We start from the raw sequence: 24,486 nt of genomic DNA on the forward strand, positions 1-24,486 counted from the left end.
GTCAAATCCCTCGAACTCAGCACCGCCTTCCTAACCTGCAATCTTCTTCCTGACCTCTCCGCCCCCACCCCACTCCGGCCTATCACCGTCATCTTGACTTCCTTCCACCTATCGCATTTCCAACGCCCCTCCCCCAAGTCCCTCCTCCCTACCTTTTATCTTAGCCTGCTGGACACACTTTCCTCACTCCTGAAGGGCTTATGCCCGAAACGTCGATTCTCCTGTTCCTTGGATGCTGCCTGGAGTTTGGTGAATTGAGACAATCTTAATTTTAAAAAAACAACTCACTGTGTTTTATTGAATAGTTAAAATTGAATTGTAAATTACTTCTTAAATTCAGGGTTCAGGGCCAAGACAGGGTCATACAAACTTTCTACTGTGAAACACAAGTACTTTGTACATTTCTGCTTACGCCCCAGAGCCTGAATTAATTAAGGTTGTCAGATAATTACGACATCTAATTAAAACTGTTTTCTGTAACTTGAACTCAGCTATTCCATTAGTTGTAGAACGTATAAATCTTACATCTCAGTGTAACTTAGTGCTCAGTGGGATTTGAATGGAGTGCTGTGAATTTGGTGAATTGTGAGAGTTAGGTGAAAAGGGAGGGGAGGTGTTCCTTTGCTTTTTTTAAAGTAATTTTTCATCCTCCAAAAATATCAATTTAAAGGCTGAAGAGAAAGAACTGGATTTGGAGAGATGTTCTGGAAAGATGAGAAAATAACAATGTTGTTTTGGTGGGTGATATTTAACTTCCCTCATATTGACCAGGATTCCCTTAGTGCTGGGGGTTTGGATGGGGAGTAATTTGTTAGCTGTGTCCAGGACAGTTTTTGAAACAATATGTGGATAGTTCAATGAGGGAGGAGGTCGTACTGGACCTGGTATTCGGGAATGAGCCTGGCCAGATGATCAAAGTTTCAGTGGAGGAGCATTTTGGGAATAGAGATCATAATTCTGTACGTTTTCAGATACTTATGGATAAGGACAAGAGTGAAAAAGGTGATAAATTGGGAGAAGGCCAACTATTACCAAATTAGGCAAGAATTGAAGAATGTGGATTGGGAATGGTTGTTTGAGAGTAAATTCACATCTGATGTGTGGGAGTCTTTTAAAGACTAAATGATTGGAGTGCAGGACATGCAAAGTCCTGTGAAAACCAAGGACAGAAATGGCAGGATTTGGGAACTTTGCACAGCAGGGGATATTATCAGTTCAGTCAAAAACAGACAAAATCCTCGAAGAACATGGAGAAAGTAGGAAGGAGTTCCAACGGGGAGTTAGGAGGGCTAAAAGGGGCTATGAAATATCCTTGGCAGCAGGGTTAAGAAGAATCCCAAGGCACTTTATAGATTAGGAGCAAGTGGATAAATAAGGAAAGGGTAGGTCACTCAAGGACCAAGGAGGGAGGTTATGTGTGGAGCCAGAAGAAATGAATGAGATCTTTAATGAGCACTTTACATCAGTATTCACTGAAGAGAAGGATATTGATGAATGTTGAGGTTAGGGAAAAGTGTATGAATATGAAGCTGTTGGAGAAGATACTGAGAGACAGGGTTTATTCAAATTTGGAAATTAATGGACACGTTAGTGATAGGCAGCATGGGTTTTTACGGGCAAGTTTGTATCGTACCACTTGATTGAGTTTTTTGAGAAGGTGACAAGAATGATTGCTGAGGGAAGGGAAGTGGATATTGTCTACATTGACTTTAGTAAGGAATTTGGTAAGGTACCTCATGACAGGCTAGTACAAAACGTAGAGTCTCATGGGATCCGGGGTGTGCTGGCTAGATGGATACAGGACTGACTTGGTCATAGAAGATAGAGAGAAGTAGTGGAAGATTGATTTTCAGAATGGAGATCAGGAACTAGTGGTGTTCCATAGGGATCAGTGCTGTGACCTGTGTTGTTTGTAATATATATAAATGATCTGGAGGAAATGTAAGTGGTCTGATTAGTAAGTTTATGTATAACACCAAAATTGCTGGAGTTACAGATAGTGAGGACGATTGTCAAAGGATACAGGTTGCAGATTTGGGCTGAGAAATGGCAGATGGAGTTTAATCTGGACAAATGTAAGGTGTTGCATTTTGGAAGATCAAATTCAGGTCCAAATTATACAACAAATAGCAGAACCCTTCAGAGCATTGACACACAGAGGCATCTGATGTATAGGTCCACAGATCCATGAAAATAGCAACATATGTGGATAAGCTAGTTAAGTAGGTGTACTGCATGCTTGCCTTCATTGGCTTAGGCATTGAAAATAAAAGTTGACAAGTTATGTTACAGTAATACACAATTTTAGTTAGGCCACATTTTGAATATTGTGCATGGTTCTGTTCGCCAGACTACCAGAAGGATGTGACTGCTTTGGAGCATGCAGAGAAGCTTTACCAAGCTGTTATGTGGTCTGGAGGGTTTTAGTTATAAGGAGAAGTTGGATAAACTCAAGATTGTTTTCACTGGAAAGACAAATGCTGAGGGGCAACCTGACAGACATCTCCAAAATTATGAGGGTCATAGATAGGGTACAAAGTTAAAAATCACACAATACCAGGTTATAGTCCAACAGGTTTAATTGGAAGCACTAGCTTTTGAGGCACCGTTCCTTCATCAGGTGGGTGTGGAGTACACAATTGTAAGACACAGAACTTATAGCAAAAGTTCACAGTGTGATGTAACTGAAGTCATACGTTGAAAAATACCTTGATTGTTTGTTAGGTCACTGATCTGTTAGAATGACCATGATAGCTTTACTTTTTTCATATGTAAATCGCAAAACGTTTTTTAAAAGTTACATTCTCGAGTTAACTGTAATAATTGGTGACTTCTTTCCCAGGGTGGAAAGGCCAACTCCAAGATGAGGTGAGAACGGGAAATTTAGGGGACAAGTGAGAGGAAAATGTTTCACACAGAGGGTGGTGGGTGCCTGGAACGCACTGCTAGTGGAAGTGGTGAAAGCAGGCATGCTAGCAATGTACAAGGTGTATCTTGGTAGACATGAATGGGAGGCAAGTAAAGGGATAGAAACCACGTATAGGAAATAGGTAGAGAGTCTAAATAAGCTTTAGGAATTGGTGCAGGCTTTTGGGCAAAAGGGCCTGTTCCTTTGCTGTTCCATATTGTATTAAGTCATATGTGAGGGTGGGTAATTCTTCTTTGTGCTCTTGAATTTCCAGTTCATAATAAAAAGGTCCAAGAGTAAGCATTCACTATGAGAGAGCAATTTGCCCATCCATAGTACCCTTCCTGCAACATCGGAGGAGTCATGGGCACTTTACATGACCTAGACAGGCACATATGGTGGAGGTACCACAGGAAGTAGCAGAAACTTGTACTCTGGATTTCAGAGCTCCAGCAATGGCTGGAGTCAAGAGTGCTACATTACTGAGGCAGAAGGCGAGTGGGCAGCATCTTTAGGGACGTGATTGCACTATGGGATAGGGGTAGATAAAGAAAGGGTACCTGTCAGGCAGTGCAAGAGAAACCTGGCAGGGAGTGCCAGAAGAAATGCTTTTGCTTATTACTCTGTTCCCATTCTGGATGCTGGTGAGGGCAATGATTCCGAAGAGAAGTTCAGCGAGTGCCAAGCCCATGAAAGCACAGGTGGCTCAGCTGTTCAAGAAGGAAGGAAGAAAAGTGTAATAGCAGTAGTGCCAGGGGATTTATTAGTTAGGGAAAGAGATTGGCATTTGTACGGCCATAGATGTGACTCCAATATAAAATGTTGCCTCTCTTGGTGCTAGATGTCACAGATTAGCCTCTGGGAAGGGTGGTTAGTCAGACATCATGGTCTACATTGATGCCAACAGCATAACTAGGAAAGCAATGTGGCCCTGCAGTGAGAAAGTAGGAAGCTAGGTAGTGGCACAGTGGTTAGCACTGCTGCCTCACAGCGCCAGAGACCCGGGTTCAATTCCTGCCTCAGGCGACTGACTGTGTAGAGTTTGCACCTTCTCCCCGTGTCTGCGTGGGTTTCCTCCGGGTGCTCCGGTTTCCTCCCACAGTCCAAAGATGTGCAGGGTCAGGTGAATTGGCCATACTAAATTGCCCGTAGTGTTAGGTAAGGGGTAAATGTAGGGGTATGGGTGGGTTTCGCTTCGGCGGGTCGGTGTGGACTTGTTGGGCCGAAGGGCCTGTTTCCACACTGTAATCTAATCTAAATCTAAAAAAAGTGGCAATCAGAACACCAAAAATAATTATCTCTAGATTACTCGCAATGCTGTGCGCAAGTGAGTACAGAAGTAAAAGGATAAGGTGAGTAAATGCATGGATGGATAAATGGTGCAGCAGGAACCACTTTAGATTCATGTGATACTGGTACTAGTTCTGGGGGGGAAAGCACCTGAACCAAACCAGCTACAGCCATCCTTGCATCTGAACAAAGCCAAGGTGATTTTCTCATGCTGTTGGGGAGGGTTCAAACTAAATCAGCAGGTGTGTCGGAACCAGAAGAGGCTATCATAAAGGAAAACTCAGGGTGCACAAATTCCATGTAGAGACAGTTAGCACAAGCATAGAGAATAGCAAGTTAATAGATGGAACCAGAATAAAGGTGAAATTAACACATTTTAAACCAGGGTTACAGTTCATGTCTGTGAATCCACAGAGGATAGTAAATAAGTGTCGGGAGTTATTGGCACAGGTTGCTATGTAGAAATATGATACTGTAGCTATAACAGTGACCTGGCTCAAGGAAGTGCAAGACTTGGTGTTAAGTATTTCTGGGTACAAGTCATTCAGTAAAGATAGGAAAGGAGGAGAAAGATGCCAATGTTAGTTAAAAAGAGCATTGTTGTACTGGAGGAAGAAAATGTTTCAGAAGGTTGAAGGATAGAATTGATTTGGTTAGAGTTAAGGAATAGAAAAAGTATAATTACATTGCTTCCCAATCAATGGGAATGGTGTATAAGAACAGAGGTGCAAACATTACATACTAGTTATAGTGAAGGACTTTAATTATATAAGTGTAGACTTAGATAGTCATAGTATTGAGGGCAGAGCGTGGGAAGTGTTCCTGGAAACGCGGTCAGGAGAATTTCTTACAATGGTATACGTTCAGGCCAAAAGACAGAAGGCATTCATAGACTTAGTTTTTAGGAACTAAATGAGTCAACTCAATCAAGAGTCAATGAGGACACATTTAAGAGACAATGAACATTGTATTGTAAGGTTTAGGATGATGGTGGAAAAGGACAAAGCACAATCCAGGGTAGGAATAATTAACTTGGGGAAGTCCGACTTCAGTGGGACAAGAATTAGATTGGACCAGATAAACTGGAGGCAAAAATTGGTGGCAAAAGCAATAGCTGAACAATGAGCTGCATTCAAAGAAACAATGGTTCAGGCATAGTCAGGGTATATTCCATCAGAAGGAAAAGGTAGAGCAAGCAATCCAAAGCTCATTGGTTGATAAGGAGATAGAAATTAAGATGGTGAAGGAAAAGTAAGCTTCTGACATTTGTCAAATAGAATATACAGTTGAGAACCAAACTGAATAGTGAAAAAGACAGAACTGTGGATGCTGAAAATCAGAAACAAAACCAGAAATTGCTGGAAAAACTCAGCAGATCTGGCAACATCTGAAGAAGGGTCACTGAACCCAAACTTTTAACTCTGCTTTCTCTCCACAGATGTTGCCAGACGTGCTCCATTTTGCCAGTCATTTCTGTTTTTTAAGCTGATTATGTAAATGTGTATAAGTCATTAAAAAGTGGCAGGACAAGGACAGAGAGCTGTTAATAAAGCATACAGTATTCTTGGCTTTATTAATAGGGCATACAGTATGGCATAGGTTAAAATTTGTATTGATCAAGTCTTAAAGATATGTGAAAGAGTATGTAATTTGGGAAAATTTAACTTCTCACCATTCTGCTCTCAACAGGCAGCCATGTTCTCTACTGTAATTTGAGTCATGAGATGTAGTAAGTGCAGCAAACTTGAGAGAAATGAATACTTTGGATGAATGGTTTCCAACGTTTTCACCATTGAGTGTTATCCTCTCATGTCTTGGTCTGTGGTTGTTTCATTGATAGAGATTGATTGCTATGATTAGTCAACAACTTAATTATCATAGTATCATGCTAGGAGATGGTTCTGAAGCATTCAAGTCTTTTGCTCAGCAATTCTTACGTTTCTTTATTCCAATGTACATTACTTTTAGGGAAACATATAGCCAATTTTATTTTAAACAATGTGTTAATCAGGTATGAGTGTTGGGTTGCACTCAGACATAATATTTTCATGGTCTGAAACTTGAAGCTCCCTGAGTAAAGTTCAAAAAGGTGAATACCTGAGTGGGTGACTCACTAGTTCACCTGACGTTAGGGTCTGTACTGTCACGGGGCCAACAACTGCTCAGACACATATATTGCCATTAAACTGCCAGAGATCAAATATATAATCCTCCCTCAGACTACAAGGTATTTGATACAAACACATACGCTGTCCCTCCTCTCATTGTATTAAACAGGATGAAAGCACAACCACCAAAGGCAAAAAAAGAAAAAGAAAGACCACACAAGGTGTCATAGATACCTGCCACTGAAACATTTCCTCCTCTGGAAAAACATCATTTCATTTTGAAGTACAACACACCTGAACTTGAACTGGTTCCAATGGATTCAGTGTGAAGTAATGTTCTGAAATGATCCAATCTGCCCAATTTGATTTTGTTTAGATTCATGGTGTACCCTGACTGGTTGTAATCGCTTCATTTCTTTGGTCTGAATTACTTTATGTTGGTTTACTTTGAAAATCGCCAGCATATCTAGTAAAAAAAACTGAATTTGCTTTGAGATTTAATACCTTATTTGGAGCTTATGTGAGTTTACTTTGATGTGACAATTGGAAAATAAGGAACTATGTTGCATGGTGGGAATGTCATGTTATTCTTGCAACATTTAAAAGGTGAACACAGCTGCAAAGTTCATTTGATAGCAATGTCTATATTTTGTGACTATTCCTCTTAAGATTCCATATTAAAATTACAAAGGAGCTATCCCACATGGAGCAGGAGTGAGAGTATTAGTTTCCCTTAGAGCTCTTTAGCAAATAAAAGCAAAATTAAAATCTATTCAACAGTAAATTTTACTATTCAAAGTGTAGTTTAGCTTTTACCAATGTTTTGAGTCCAAGTGGCTGAAGAAGAATTTCTACTTGCAGCTTATTATGTTGAGGTAATGATTTCTTCCAAAACTTAAAGAAAACCCACAAAATACATAAAAGAAATTAAAAACTTTCACTTTGATACAAAAAGAAGTTCCAGTATTTTATGTACTCACTTTACTTTTCTTTCACAATACCATTGGTTGGCAAACCTTATGTCATTTTCTGGCTCTCACTTTGAGCTCTTTTCGTCACATATAAGTCAAAATTTAGTTAAAGAATAGGTTTTCAGGGACTTTGTCACACTGCTCTAGAGCTGATGATTGGAAAATATGGGACGAACACTTGAAGGTTGTAAATCTGCCCACCTCTTCATTTGGAAATTTCTGGCCTTTCTTCAGAACGTTTGCAGATGGCGGAGTTGAGATTTGTGATTAAGACTCATGAACATAAGCCCTTCTGTTATGGTACAATGGTATAGCAAGATGGGATATGGTAGCACCTTATAAATGCATGACCACTAATATCTAGAAGAACAAGGACAGCAGATACATGGGAATGCCACCATTTGCAAGTTACCTTCCATACCACTCACCAACCTGACTTGGGCATATATCAATATTCCTTCAGTGTCACTGAGTTAAAAATCCTGGAATTCCTTCCTTTACTGCATTATGGATCAACCTATACTAAATGAACTGCACTAGTTCAAGAAGACAATTCACCACCATCTTCTTGAGGGAATTCAGTGGGAGCAATTAATACTGACCCAGCCAACGATACCCACAGCCCATGAATAGAAACTGCCAATATGGCTTTTGAAACTAAACCAAAACTAAAATTGGAGGGAATCTACAACGGATTATATATGTTCCAGAAAATACTTGAAACCAGCCTCACATTTTAGTTTCCTGATCTGTTGGATACTTAGGGCTGACTTTTTCATTTCAACTGGAAATTGCAAGTTGGGACATTTTCCAATGTCATTATCCTATCTACCAAATGGCAATGCTTATCCATATTGGATTGACTGACTAAGCTGAAATTGGGAACGCTGCCTGTGGGAGCACACCTGAGGTGGGAATCGTGATGGGCAGATAACAAGGCAGAGAGTGAAAAGATTTGTCTGCATTGCATTGCATATCAGATCGGTTCTATGTATGCATGTTCGGCTTTTCATTACTACAGCATTACACCTCATCCCCCATATTGTCTATACCTATCCATAAGATCCCTTCACCTAGTATCCACATTGGAAATAAGTCATAATCCTATAATAACATTGGGCAATCTTTGAGATTCATGAAATTGTCAAAATAAACACACATGTTCCAAGATATAATCCTCATAGTACTTGTGAAACTGTTGATCACAACAAAGCTCCCACAACACTTGACAGCTGTATCAACAACCCTTGCTGAGCTGAATCTATTATTGGGGCTTAAATTTCATCCAGGCAATTGTTATAAAATTCCATTCTTGGGATTTGGAATTGGTCCAAACATTCGTTATGAGATTACATTGCACGGCTGTGTCAATAAAACCACCAGAGATGAGTATATTAAACTCTTTTATGTAATGTAACAGGCGGGACAGGTTCAACAGATAGCTGGGCTGTCATTAGATGTAAAGATTAAAATAGAGTCCAGATGCCAATCCATGTTCAGATCTCAGTTCTGAATGTAGAAGACCACTTTATCCAATGGATAATGTATTTGAATACTCTGAATGGTGATGTACAATTTAGTGGTCACTTGCCTTTTAATAACAAAGTCCTATCATGCGTCATTGCATCATAACATATTAAAATTATATTGCACCGTCTAAATATGACATAAATTTAACCTGTCAAAAGATTCCTCTCCAGAACAAGCTTCCCCCAACACATGATTTGTTTGAGATGGTATAGTTGACACCAACTTCAGAAATCCACTAAATATAATTGCAAATATCATACTTCATGTACAACAAAATTGAGGAAGGCAACATCATAGAAATCCTGAAGTTGGGTTTCATGCATGCTGGGTAGTGATCTGCCACACTTCCTGTGCTGGTCAAATAGCAACCAGTGGGAATGGTATTGTAATTTAGGAATTCTAGTCCCCTTACCTTTTTCCCTCCTGCCAAACATGGGTTTACTTGATTCAGGAGAACAAAATCCAGCCCCTGATCCTTTTTTGAACATTAAGGTTACTAAGACCTAATCTAATAGATAAATAGCATTTTGATGTAGAGCCCTGCTGATATGTAGATGGGTGGCCAAAATTTCTTTAATTCTGTCATACAGTTTTGCAAGGAAACTGTGGTTTTAGAAAACTAAATATTGTGAACAGCTTTATAAAAATAATTTTTAGTCTATCTGTGTGAAAGGCATGCAAATTTAAAGTGTGTATACAGAACTCCTCTTCACACTGAAAGAAGGAATGAGGCAAGATTGATCACTCTGCAATAACCTGTTGGATGGGTTTCTACATCATATTGGCCAATTATTCCCTGCCATTTTCACTGTCTTCTTGTGCATTGACTGAATTACTGGATATAATTATCCAGGTACCAAACTGCTGAACAAAAACCTAAATGTCCCCGCATTCGGATGAATGTTTCAAAGCCATCCTGAAATGGAAGGCATCATAGTCAAGACCAATCTGTCACTACTCAACGTTCACAAATGATTTTTCTTCATATTTATCACCTGCCTTCCTTTGCCATATGCTCAGTTACTCTTTGAAAAAAATTATATTTTCTTGGGCTTTTCTAATTCTAAGCTGTATTTTTCCACCGCCAGCAATAGTTCTAATCTACTATACAGTCTGTTGTTGCTGGACTAGTCCATTCTTGATGTTGGTAATCTTCAGTATCACCCTTTAAAGACTGAACACACAGCAATCAAAAATTTACATTATACACTGTCTACAGGATAATTGGATTCCATTAAATTATGGTTGAGACAATGGCCACAGAGAGTGACAATATAATATAGTGGAAGCTAACTGTGAAGGGAGTCTGAAGAAAATGTATAGTGATATCCACAAACACTAAAAGGGACAGATTTAATGTCATCACTTGAACAAATTCCAAATGTGGGACCTGTTAAAATTACCAAGAGTATTTCACCATTCTAAACCACAGAAATGTTAAACACTGGGCAGGAAAATATAAAATTCAAAAGAGCAATGATTTTGACAGCTGGCTGATGTTGTTTTTCCATTGCTTCTTAAACTGGTCCCACAGTGGTTCAGTGGTTAACAATACTGCTTCACAGCACCAGGTACCTTGGCTTGATTCTAGGCTTTGGTGACTGACTGTGTGAACGTTCTCCGCATATCTGCACAGGGTTCCTCCGGGTACTCCAGTTTTGTCCCACATTCCAAAGATGTGCAGGTTTAGTGGATTGGCCATGCTCAATTACCCCACAATGTCCAGGGATGTGCAGGTCAGGTGGATTAACCATGGGAAATGCAAGATTATGGAGATAAAGTGGGGGGAGACCATTATTGGGTTTAGGTGGGATGCTGTTTAGGGGGTCAGTGCAGATCCAATGGACCAAATGGCCACTTTCTATACTGTAGAGTTTCTAGGCTATTAAGCAAAATTTGGTTCTCTAATTTTGGTGCATCGTTTCATGTGTCTACTTGTTTTAAAGTTCAGATTGTGCCTTTTCAATGTTTCTGAGGTCAGACATTGTCCCTGTTAGATTGCCATGCAATTGCAGGCACATCACTGTCTATATAGACTTAAACAAGGCTTTCAACAAGGTTAGACTGGTTAGATTACATGGGATCCAGAGAAAGCTAGCCTATTGGATACAAAATTAGCTTGACAGTAGGAGACAGAGGGTGGTGGTAGAGGGTTGTTGTTCAGACTGGAGGCCTGTAACCAGCGGTTTGCCGCAAGGATCAGTGCTGGGTCCACTGTTGTTCGTCATTTATATAAATGATTTGGATGAGAATATAGGTGGCATGGTTAGTAAGGTTGCGGATGATACCAACATTGGTGGTTTAGTGGACAGTGAAGGAGGTTATTTAAAAGTAAATGGGACCTTGATCAACTGGGCCAGTGGGCCAAGATAAGGTAGACAGAGTTTAATTCAGAAATGTGGTGTGGCATTTTCGTAAGACAAACCAGGGTGGGACTTACATAGTAAATGGCAGGGCACTTAGGAGTATTGTTGAACAGAGAGACCTAGGGGTGCAGGTACATTGTTCCTTGAAAGTGGTGTCACAGGTAGACAGGGTGGTGAAGAAGGCATTTGGCACATTTGCCTTCATCGATCAGAACATTGAGTACAGGAGTTAAGATGTCATGTTACGGCTGTAGAAGACATTGCTAAGGCCACATTTGGAGAAGTGCATACAATTCTAGTCACTGCTATAGGAATGATGTTATTAAACTGGAAAGGGTGCAAAAAAGGTTTTCAAGAATAGAATTCAAAAACAAAATCAAGGATTAAGAATCTAATGATGACTCTGAAATCATTGCGATTGCTAGAAAAGTCCATCTGGTTCACTAATGTCCTTTAGGGAAGGCAATTGCCATCCATACCTGGTCTGGTCTCTATGTGACTCCAGATCCACAGCAATATGACTGTTACTCATCTGGCATCTGTGTAATTAGGGAGGAAATTAATTACTGGTCTAACCAGTGATGTCAACATGCCATGAATGAATAAAAATAAAAAGAAAATTCAGGCAAATGGGACTAGCTCAGTTTAGGAAACTTGGTTGTCATGGACAGGTTGGGCCAAAGGTTCTGTTTCCACATTGCATGACTCTATCAAATGGGTTTTAATATTCAAAAAAGCTCACTTTTGGCCTGGAGTTATAATTGGGGCCTAAACCTTGTCATACATAATATTATTATCAAATACATATCATTGGCATTACTTATAATGTGGTCATTACATGCTATTCCCCACAATTTATCTTCCACTTAATACAAATTACCCCAAATAACCCTGATTTCAAAAAATTATAACTTAATATAAATTAAATGAAAGTATGCGTAGAGAATTGCAATTTCACGACAGAATAATACTGTTTTTAGCAAGGGTCTTTCATTTTGTCCAATAGTCCTTGCAGCAATCCAAGATATTTTGCTAAAACTTTAAAATAGCATTACCTTTTAATCCTGAAATTATTGTTATTTTCTTGTACGAAGCAGTATGGGATTGTGTGACTGTTACCGTGGGAACAAATTGGTTTTGCACTGAAAGCCAGAACAAAAGTAGTTGCGTTGTGCCAGTGAAATTGGGCTTTGCTCGTGTTACTTACAGCAGTGGTTCATTTTCAAACATTTAAACTACTATGGTTACATATGTTGATCCCAAGTCACCTCACTGTTCTGAATTGATTTGATTTTCAGGCAAATTGGTTTTCAGTTGCTATCTTAAATGGAAAAGAGATGGATAATAATTAAAATGTGATACAAATAATTTTGATCAGTATTTCTGATTGTTCTTTTGGTTGTAGGTTCATCTCTGTATGTCACAGCAATGTATTTGAAAGGTTAAATTCACAGCAATTGAGCTGGAGTAAACAAAATGCATACTCAGGACATTCAAACTCTATGTTACTTTTAATTCAGCTCTTTGATATTGCTGTACATTAATTGAATTATATTTTCCACTGATGCTTTTTACTATTCATCATGTTTGCTCAATAGTTTGACAGCTATAAATTATTTGTTTTAAAAGTTTCTTTGACTTTCATCAGATGGGAATGTGTTGTCAGTAATAGTGCTGTATTAAGAAGTGTTGCCCCAACTATTCAACACTAATCCCTGACATTAATTAAATCATCTCATATTTGAGTCTCACCAGAGCAAAGACATATAAAAGAGGACAAGCAATTCCAACAGAGACTTTTTGGCACTTGAGGGCTAAACTCAGGATCATAAGGCAGCTGCTGCTGAAAGTGAGAAGGAAACAGTGGAGTGAGCCATAAATTGGGCATTTCCCTTGTATGGAGTTGCAGTTACCTTTAAAACCTGCCATGAAATCTACTGGGTGGAGGCATGGCTAAGATCATGTTATTCCCTTAGTTCATAACTAAGATGAAGATAGTGCTATCCAAATGAAACCGAATTGCTATTGTTTAGTTCTTAGGCCTATAACATAAAAGATGTTAAGAACTAAAAAGAACTTAAATTTCACCTAAAATTTGTTTCACATCTAGAATGATAGTATAACAAGGCCACTCCATGCCATTTTCGAGTTGCTTAGGGAATTGTGACACTTAAATGTCTTGTTTAGTTATTTACATTTTTAAGCATAGCGACAGGTAAAATATCCCAAACCAGTCACCAGGAGTTTGGGATATTTTACCTGTCGCTATGCTTAAAAATGTAAATAACTAAACAAGGCATTTAAGTGTCACAATTCCCTAAGCAACTCGAAAATGGCTTAGGGAATTGTGACAGCTGTGCTTCTGTTTTCTTTACAGATGCAACACAACAGTAGTGTGCTGGTTCAATGGACAGAAACCCAGAAAAGAACATTTGCCCACAGTGATTGTGTGGCCAGGTTTCTCTGAAACTCAGAATATCTTCATACAGATATATGCATGGTGTGTCTCTCCAGAACAAATAAAGCAATGTTATTTATATGACATCATTTGTATTGATCAGATCAATATATCAGAAACTAAGATGAATGGACAGACTGTGTGATAATGTATTGCTTGTGTGAGAAATGGTAAAATAAAGCTGATGTATGTATATTCAATAAAACAGAACGAGGAGGACACACTGAGCTCCAATTTGAAGCAATGAGTGGTGATGCGGTGGTGACTGAGAAAGGCGGAGTCACATAGGCTGTTCTTCCAGTTACTTGCCATTTCAATACACCATCCCACTCTCATGTTAACATTTCTTCCTCCAGTAAAAACCAATGCTAACTGGAAAAACAGCACCTCATTTGCTGCTATACAACCTTGCTGACTAACATTGATTTCAACAACTTCAGGCCATGAACTCTGTCCTTAATTTTCTCTCCCTGTTTCTTGTTTGTTCTGCTCTCAGCAGATATGATCTAGTTTATTCTATTAAAACCTATTATTAACATCAATTCTACATTAATGTAGCTCCTCTACTGTCATTAGCACTCCCTTTGCTTTTTGGTCTGGAAGCCCTCACCATCTGTTTCCACTTTTTCCAACTCTCCTTTTGTCAACAGTGTAAGAAAACCATTGCTTTTCTAGGTTCCTTCGGTTCCAAAGAGGGTTGATAGTTTTCTTTCCACAGATGCTGCCAGACCTGCTAAGTTTAACATTACTTTCTGTTTGAAGTCACATATACTGTCTTCCACAATAGGAAAGCAGGAAAAGATGTTTGCAATGAAACAATCCATTGAAAATGTTTAGGGTGTAGGTTTGCTTGCTGAGCTGTGGGTTTGATATCCAGACGTTTCATTACCTGGCTAGGCAACATCATCAATGGCGACCTCCAAGTGAAGCGAAGCTGTTGTCTCCTGCTTTCTATTTATATCTTTCTCCTGGATGGGGTTCCTGGGGTTTGTGGTGATGTCATTTCCTGTTCATTTTCTGAGGGGTTGATAGATGGCATCTAGATCTATGTGTTTGTTTATAGCATTGTGGTTGGAGTGCCAGGCCTCTAGGAATTCTCTGGCATGAATTTGCTTAGCCTGTTCCAGGATAGATGTGTTGTCCCAGTCAAAATGGTGGGTTTTTTTCATCCGTGTATTGGGCTACGAGGGAGAGGGTCGTGTCTTTTTGTGGCTAGCTGGTGTTCATGTATCCTGGTGGCTAACTTTCTTCCTGTATGTCCTACGTAGTGTTTGTGGCAGTCCTTGCATAGAATTTTGTAGATGACGTTGGTTTTGTTCATGGGTTGTACTGGGTCTTTTAAGTTTGTTAGTTTTTGTTTGAGAGTGTTGGTGGGTTTGTGTGCTACTAGGATTCCAAGGGGTCTTAGTAGTCTGGCTGTCATTTCTGAAACTTATTTCTGATACTGAACTTAACTTAAATACGTAACTACACCAGCAACCATCTCAACACACACAAACGAAACTGTATCAGAACACTATTCCAAAGAGCCACCACACACTGCAGCACAGATGAACTTTGGAAAACAGAAGAGAACCACCTATACAACGTATTCAAGAAGAATGGATACTCAAAAAAATACAGTGCGCAGATTCCTCAAGAACAAACCACGACAAGCAGACCAAACACAGCCAGAAACCCTAACCACCTTACCATATATCAAAGAAGTTTCAGAAATGACATCCAGGAGAAAGATATAAATAGAAAGCAGGAGACAACAGCTTCGCTTCACTTGGAGGTAGCCAGGTAATGAAACGTCTGGATATCAAACCTACAGCTCAGCGAGCAAACCTACACCCTAAACCTTAACCTGAGCTACAAACCTTCACAAACCTTGCATTGAAAATGTAATCAATTTGTGATATAATGTTTGACAACTTTAATTAAAGCATTTGAAAATCCTAATGATCTATAATGGTATGTTCTTTGGTATTACCACCGAGTGTAAGCATCACCATAATTAACATTATCTAAAAAAGTTGATCAGGATGATTTAAGATCATTGGAACAGAACTGTAGTATTCAACCCATTGAGTCTGCCTGTCATTCAATGAGATCATGCTTGATCTGATAGATAATCCTCAACTCTCTTTCCTGCCTTTTCCCCATAGCCCTTGATGCTTTTACTAATTAAAAATCTGGCTATCTCATCCTTGAATATTTTTTCGTGACTGAGCCTTGACCGTTTTCCGTGGGAAGGAATTTCAGAGATTCACTCCCCTCTGAGTGAAGAAATTTCTTCTCATCTCTGTGCGTGCCTCTGACCTACATTTCTCACTCTTAAACTAAATGCTAATTTCTACCATGTTACGGCCACTATTTCCCAGAGGATGTTTTACTCTGATATCATGTATTGATTAAACATTACCAAAGCCAACATAGACTGATCCCCGGTTGGATCTACCGTATATTTTTATAGGAAATGCTCCCTAATATTGTCTATGAATTATTCCTTGTTGCACCTCTGCCAATCTGATTCTGTCAATTTACATCAAAACTTAGGTCTCCCTTTTTTACATGTCTTTATTATCTACTGATTTATTCTTTAGAGGACCGATAGACTACTCACTCAGTATCTTCTTGCTCTCATTATTTCATACCTCCACAACTATGGATCCCACATCTTCCTGTCCAAGATAATTTCTTCATATCATATTAATCCATTCATTACTAATAAAGCTATCCACCACCTTTTCCTTCTTGCCTGTCCTTTTGGAAAGTTATGTAGGCCTGAATGTTTAATTCCCAGCTTTGAGCTTGTAACGTTGTCTCTATAATTGCTATAAGTTCATTAACCTCTATTTATGTTGTTAATTCATTTATTTTGTTTCAAAACTTTGCATTTTTGTAAAGAGCCATTAATTTTGCCTTCTTACCATTCTTCCCCATTTTACCCAATTTGTTGATTTTCTTTATGCTTATATACACGATTGCTTCCTGTCCCACTTAGGGTAACATTATTCAAATAGCTGCCCATAAATACCTGCAATACTGCCATATGCTTTTGCTTTTTAACCCATGCATCTCCTCTCCAAAATGGGGATAGGATGGGGGTGGTACTGGATCAGGTTGGGATGCTCCTCAGAGGGTCAGTGCAGACTCGATTGGCCAAATGACCTCCATGAACTGAAGCCCATTCCTCTCACAACAATCTTTAACCCTTCAACTTTATTTTCCCGATGCAAGTTTTTTTCTGTGGTTCAGGTAGTAATCCCAATATTATTATCTTAGAAGTTCTGCTTTTTAATTTATGCCCCAACTTTTCAAAGTCTTTCAACAGAAGCTTCTTGCTAGTCCTGTCAACCTGAGTGATAACAACTGCCCTCCTTCTCCAAGTTCCTCTCCAACCCTGAGGGAGATGACTTTATCCCTGGCACTGAGCCTCATTTCCCTGATTGTAGCCAAACCACAAGTAGATTCTGCTTTGAATTGATGGCGGCCTTCATGCACCTTCGGGGACTGAGTAACATTTTGAAAGAACCACAGCCAGCTTTTCATTTTTGAAAGTGCAGTCCCTATAGAAGGTATGTGGTAGTGTTGTACTGTGACCTGTGGATAACCACCAGAACACTGAGAAACAAGTAGCAAGTCACAGCTTGCCAGAGATAATGGTTCCTATCTTCAGAGACATCATCTTTGATGCACAGATCAGAGAGGTGAAGCGGGGGACAGAGGCCATATTTCCAACAAGGGTAGGAAGCATTCACAATTGCATGTCAGATAGGACTGGGAACAACTGGAAAGTGCTGATAATGCCAGAGTGTGGCACCCAGGGCATGTCAATAATACTGAAAGACATTTGAAGATATTATTCAGCAATGCACCTGCAAATTGTGGCATTTTCCCAGACGACCATTCTTACTGCCTTGTGGTATTTGTTACCTCTACCAGTATGTGGCACTGGTTAAGAGCTCATGACATCATTGGTGCTGCTTCCCTCTCTCTCATTCTGAACTGGAAAAATTTTAATATCAATTTTATCAATTTCACTTCCAGTTTCACCCTGCCTTTTCAATTCCTCCTTTCCCTTCCTTGACATGCTTGTTTCCACAAGAAGGCTGGCCAGTAGATCCACTATAAAGCCACTGATTCCCACAGTTACCTGGACTATACATCCTCACACCCTGCTTCCTGTGAGTACGCCACCAGGGAAAGGGGTCTCATCTTCAGAAACATGATTCTCCCACATTCTCCGACTCTGTCGCATCTGTTCTGATGATGCCACCTTTTGTTGGGGGCCTCAGATATGTCCCCCTTTATCTCAATGGAGGATTTCCCACCAGTATGGTCGACAGGGCCCTCAACCATGTCCAACCCATCTCCTGCCCTTCTGCCCTCATCCTTTCCCTCCCCGCCCACAACACTGATAGTTTCCCCATGATCCTCATTTACCACCCCACTAGCGTCTGCCTCTAAAGGATTGTAAGTCACTATTTCTGTCACTGCTAATGGAATGCCACAACTCAGATTCATATTACACTTTCTTGTCAGTATTCTGCAGGGACCCTCCCTCTGGGACATGTTGGTCCACTCTTCCTCCATGCCCAATATTTCCTCATACTCGCATGGTATGTTCCCAATCAATCACAGAATATGTAATACCTGTCTGTTTATCTCTTCTCTCCTCACCATCCATGGACCCAGAGATACCTTCCAGCTGAAGCAGTGGATTCTGCACTTCATTCAATTTCAGTCTATTGTATTCGCCATACACAATGTGGTCTCCTATACATTGTCCAAACTGAGATGTCACCTTTTTTTCATAAAACCTTAAGTCATCTCGGGAATGTGAATTGAAAGATGTTCTGGGATTTACATATTAATGAAACAAAACCTGCAACTTAATTTAAAAGGTGGAAGACTTAACAGCAATTTAGGTTTGTTCGATACATAGCATCAGTTGTATGACTCTATGATCTTTTGCTATAAAATCTGTGTCCTATGATCCTGCCCCAATAGCTACCTGATGAAGGAGCAGCACTCTAAAACCTTGTACTTCCAAATAAATGTGTTGGACATTAACCTGGTGTTGTGTGATTTTTAAATTTGTCATAGACATTAGGGAGACAAAATGCAGACTGGGTGACCGCTTTGCAGAACACCTACACACTGTCCTTAAACATGATTCTGAGCTTCCAATTGCTTGCAACTTCAACACACCATCATGTTGCCATATCCGCATTTCTGTCTTGGGCCTGCTGCAGTACTCCAGCGGCACCCAGCATAAGCTCAAAGAACAACATCTCATCTTCTGCTTGGGAACCTGGCAATGTCAATAACTTTAGAGTCTGACATCATCCTTACATATTTTTAACTACCCACACTGTTTAGGACCAGATTGAACCCCCTCAAAATATATTAAGAACATAGCCTAGACCCTAACTTTCTCTTATTTTAATGGTAAGTGTAAGGGGTTGCATTCCAGATGCAATTTAATTGGTCAAACTACTCAACTTTAAGCAAAACCAGTTGGTAAAACATTTCTATTGCATCACAGTCATTAGTAGGAGTGATTCATAATGATGCATAATGTACGGTCAAGAATAATTGGACAAGGATTTGGACAGCACACAGTTGTTTAAAACCTAAGTCTCATATAGCATGTACTGCCAGAAGGAAGTTTTCAGTATTATTTGCTATTGTCCTTTAAGGTTACCCACATTACTTAAAATTGGAATTCCCTCCCTTACAGAACAAAATAACCCATCCACTTCAGAGTTGCCACATGCATTTTCATCTCCATTGTGCACTTATTTATTCGGTACAATGCTGGATCCAGTTATGAATGGACATCCCCCTTCAAGCCAGGGTGTTGCTGATTGTTGATGATCCCAATTTGCTGCATTGCTAATTTTCTTTCAATGCCCTATCATTACCCTCTCCATATATATTGAGTTGCCCCCCTGCAAACTTCACAATTGTAATCCTTTCTGCATCGCAGAATTCTGCCTCAAATCCCCAAAATTAAATACCCTCCCACCACTGTAGCTGTTGAAAATACCACCTTGACATTTAATGGACAAAGCCCCATGACCGTCCAGACCTCTATCTGTACAGCTCCCCGAATGTCTTCCTCTCATTTCCCAAGACAGGTTGCACTGGATGTACAGGGCTGATTGTGACTCACTCTCTGACTCTGACAAACCCACGTGGCTGGCTGACTGTGCCAAAGCACAGACTGGTATCAGAGGCTGCCCTTGACTTATTGCACTGGGACTCCCTGCTTGACTGCTGTCTGCTTGAACTTGGCAGAGGGCTATTCTGCTTAGACTTTGAGACATGGCAGTGCTTGAAGTGCATGCAGTTATGTTTGGCACTTACATAGCTGGCACACGATGCAAGCATAACACTGATGTTGCACCATTCTATACAGGGACATCTCTACTCTCTTGACTGATATTTGCCGACGTATCTCTCTGACAAATGACTTGGATTTGTGTCTGTGCTAAAAGACAAGTCAGGATAGAAACCTTTAAGCTTTAGCTGAGGGGGCAAAGCGCCAAAAGACAAGGCAAGGCAGAGATACTGTGAGCATTGAAGTAGGCACAAATTGAGTGATGCTAACAGAACCCTGAGAAACACCTTTATACAAAGTGCATGCTGGGTCTCCAGCGCCTGGGTAAAATGTCCTGGCATGGAGTACTGCAAAATGAAAGGCACTGGAGTACTGCAAAATGCTGCATTGAAGTGCATAACTGTACTGTGCGGTGAGGGCAATACATGCCATATGCTAAAATCTATGGAGGATACATTTGTGCAGACTCTGCCCATGTGTGTGCCCTGAGCTGTTGTTGACTAATGTCCAAGATGGAAGTCCAGAGGAGCAAGCGGCCAGTTTAGTTGCCAGGTAACATGCTGACTTCCATGTCGGAAATTCTCTGCATCTGGTTTCTGTTGGTGGATGGGAGAATGGGAAACTGCATATTAATGAGATTAGGGAGTAATGAGTATGATAGTGAGGAATAATCCATCTTAATAGGCCTGCCCATGCTCACTAGTGAGATTCTCTTCTCACCATCGAACACTCGATTGGGAAAATGGAACATTTTGTTCTTGACATTGGGAAGTCTTTACTGACATGTCACTAGATTTTGCCAGAACCTCTCAGCATGGCCAATACCTTTCAGGAACTGGGAAGATTCTGCCCTTTACATCCATGGTAATTTGTGGAATGTAGTGTCATGTCTACATTCCGCTAAAGACCCTGAATCTTGACAGTGTTGCTACTGCAAAGCATTATGTTAGGTCTATGTTTCACTTTCCACTCATTTTATCCAGCAAAAATCAAAATCAAAAAGAATGAAAATCATTCATGGATATCATTTTGGAACAGCATTGCCAGAGCACTGAATGTAGATTATTTGCCAGTCTTATTGCTGTTAGGATCCAGAATACCTGAGAATGGGTCCAGAACCTAAGAAGGAAAACAAATATTGCATTTGGTTATTTTGCAGTTATCAATTAAATGTCCAAATGCAGCTAGACCTGAACTGTATTGAAACTTGGGCTAAAAGGTGGGAAGCAGATGCCAATCGATGCCCATCTCTAACAAAGGAGAATCTAACCATCACTCCCTAACATTTAATGGCATTACTGAATCTCTGACTATCAACATCCTGTGGTTACCCTTGATCAGGAACTAAACTGAACTAGCCATTTAAATACTGTGTGTACCAAAGCAGGTCAGAGATGAGGAACCCTGCAATGGGTGACTCACCTCCTAACTTCCCAAAGCCTGTCTACCATCTATAAGACATAAGTCAGGAGTGTGATGGAATGCTCTCCACTTGCCTAGATGAGTGCAGCTCAATAACATTCAGAAAGCTTGATACCATCCAGGAACAAACATCCTCTCCCTCCAGCACTGATGCTCAGTAGCAGCAGTATTTGTACTATCTATAAGATACACAGCAGAAATTCAATAAGGTTCCTTCAACAGCATCTTCCTAATCCATGATCACTTCCAGCTAGAAGGAGAAGGGCAGCTGACACATGGAGCAGCAGCACCTGCTAGTTTCCCTTCAGGTCACTCACCATCCTGAATTGGAAAGCCATCGCCATTCCTTCACTGTCGCAGGGTCAAAATCTGGGAATTCCCTCGCGTACAGCATTGTAGGTCAACTTAGAGCACATGAACTGCAGTAGTTTAAGTATGCAGCTCAGTACCACTGGCAATTAGGGACAGGCAATAAATGCTGGCACAATCAGTGATGCTCATATCTTATGAATGAATAAAAAAAGAAATCTTAGATTTTTGTAATATTGATAAGAAAGAGAAAGATGAGAATGATTATGGTCAAAAGAAAGGGATAGGAGTGAGATATTAGAGATATCATTCATTGGACAAGCCTTTTTGTTATCCGATTATGGAATGCAAGAGATTACAGAAAGTCTTCTATGATAAAGTGAACAATGCGGTCGATTTTGAAGATAAGAACTCTGCACATAAGTGCAGAGATACTCAATAAGAGCACATACTGGGAATTACCTTATGCCAATTAGCTCATGGAGATCAGTCAATCACTCAGCTTTCCATTTGTTTACATAGACTAAAACTAATGAACACAGGTTCAACTCCACATCCATAATTCCAATGTGCTATCTTGTTGTATGAAACTCTGCATTAGCATAACCAACTTTTAGGCATAAGCCCTTCATCAGGAATCAGAGAAAGGGCATTCTGATGAAGGGCTTATACCTGAAACATCGATTCTTCTGCTCCTCAGTTGCTGCCTGACCTGCTGTGCTTTTCCAGCACCACACTCTCAATTCTGATCTCCAGTATCTGCAGTCCTCACTTTCTCTCAACTTATAGAATATACCTTGCCAACCAGCCTTGTGTTCTGTAATGAACTATACATTATTGTGAACAAAAACTTTCTAATACTGGGCAAGTTCTGCTTAAGGAGATAACTAAAACCTGAAGATGGATCCATCAAGGTGAATGATAGTGTCATTTACAATTCTGAGAGGTTAAAGTAATCTTTTTGAATGACTAAAATAATAAGTTGCTACATTGCATCACTTTACTCTTGATTTCTCTAGAGAGTAAAACTGGATTTTTTAAGATAAAACAGATTTCCCTCATAATGATAATGCTGATATTCTACATATCATTTACGGTTGGGAGAAAGTATGCTGATATTTCATACTAATAGTTGTCTGAAGAAGTTTTGATAAACTGTAAAAACAGAAACCTCACTTTATGTTGGCAACAAATCCACAATTGTATGTAAATGTACTGTTATATTCGTTCATTTTCACAGAAATGTTGGTCTCAGTCATCACCTTCTCATATGGACGATCAACCAGAAATAAATTTGACATGAGTAACCTTTGTTCAAAAAAGATCATAATTCTAGTGGAAGCAAATACCTTAGATCACACCCATTACATAATACTTAGATTTTACCATTTTGAGGCATAAAACTAAAATTTACACTGATCTACTGAAATTAAACATTACTCAACCTTTAAAGTGCTCTAGCAAGTGCAATTATGGCACTGCTGACAGAAAAATAAGCCTGTGTAATTTTCATTCAATGATTGTCATTTGTAAAGTAGGTACCTGTATCATTGATATCATATTTAATGGGCACTTACTGTAATTATCTAAAAGTGGATTTCTTCTGACTGCAATTTCTTAATGTGTATTTTTCCACATGATTTATGAGACCTAGCATGATCTAAAAATTGATAGATACAGTGATCTGGTCAATAGTAAATTATGTCACAACACACAAGGGCCAAAGTATCGCTGGTAAAACGTTTTGCCAGTGTCTTGTGTAAATTCAGACTGCTTCCTATTGCGATCAGACAGAAATAATGCCCATAGATTAAGTCCAGATCTGAATATAGGAACAAGTGTGCACATTGAGGCATTTGGCCATTTAGCCCCTCAAAGATATAAAACATAAAGGGAATTGTTTCTCCCTGACCTGTTTCTAGAACTAATAACAGGTCCTACCCAGGCCTCATGTTTACCCTCTTCTCTTTCATAGCGTCACAGAGATGTACAGCATGGAAGCAGACCCTTCGGTCTAACCTGTCCATGCTGACAAGATATTCCAACCCAATGTAGTCCCATCTGCCACCACCCGGCCCGTATCCCTCCAAACCCATCCTATTCATATACCCGTCCAAATGCCACTTAAATGTTGCAGTTGTACCAGTCTCCCATACATGCTCTGGCAGCTCATTCCATACACGTACCACCCTGTGTGTGAAAAAGTTGCCCCTTAGGTCTCTTTTATATCTTTCCCCTCTCACCCTAAACCTATGCCCTCTAGTTCTGGACTCCCAGACCCCAGGGGAAAGACTTTGCCTATTTACCCTATCTATGCCCCTCAGAATTTTGTAAATCTCTATAAGGTCACCCCTCAGCCTCCGACGTTCCAGGGAAAACAGCTCCAGCCTGTTCAGCCTCTCGATATAGCTCAAATCCTCCAACACTGGCAACACCTTTGTAAATCTTTTCTGAACCCTTTCAAGTTTCACAACATCTTTCTGATAAAGGAGACCAGAATTTCACGCAATATTCCAACAGCAGCCTAACCAATGTCCTGAACAGCTGCAACATGACCTCCCAACTCCTGTACTCAATACTCTGACCAATAAAGGAAAACATACCAAATGTGTTCTTCACTATCCTATCTACCTGCGACTCCACTTTCAAGGAGCTATGAACCTGCACTCCAAGGTCTCTTTGTTCAACAACACTCCCTAGGACCTTACCATTAAGTGTATAAGTCCTGCTAAGATTTGCTTTCCCAAAATGCAGCACCTTGCATTTATCTGAATTAAACTCCATCTGCTA

Source organism: Chiloscyllium plagiosum, chromosome 18, assembly GCF_004010195.1.
Source record: "Chiloscyllium plagiosum isolate BGI_BamShark_2017 chromosome 18, ASM401019v2, whole genome shotgun sequence".
Taxonomy (NCBI): domain Eukaryota; kingdom Metazoa; phylum Chordata; class Chondrichthyes; order Orectolobiformes; family Hemiscylliidae; genus Chiloscyllium; species Chiloscyllium plagiosum.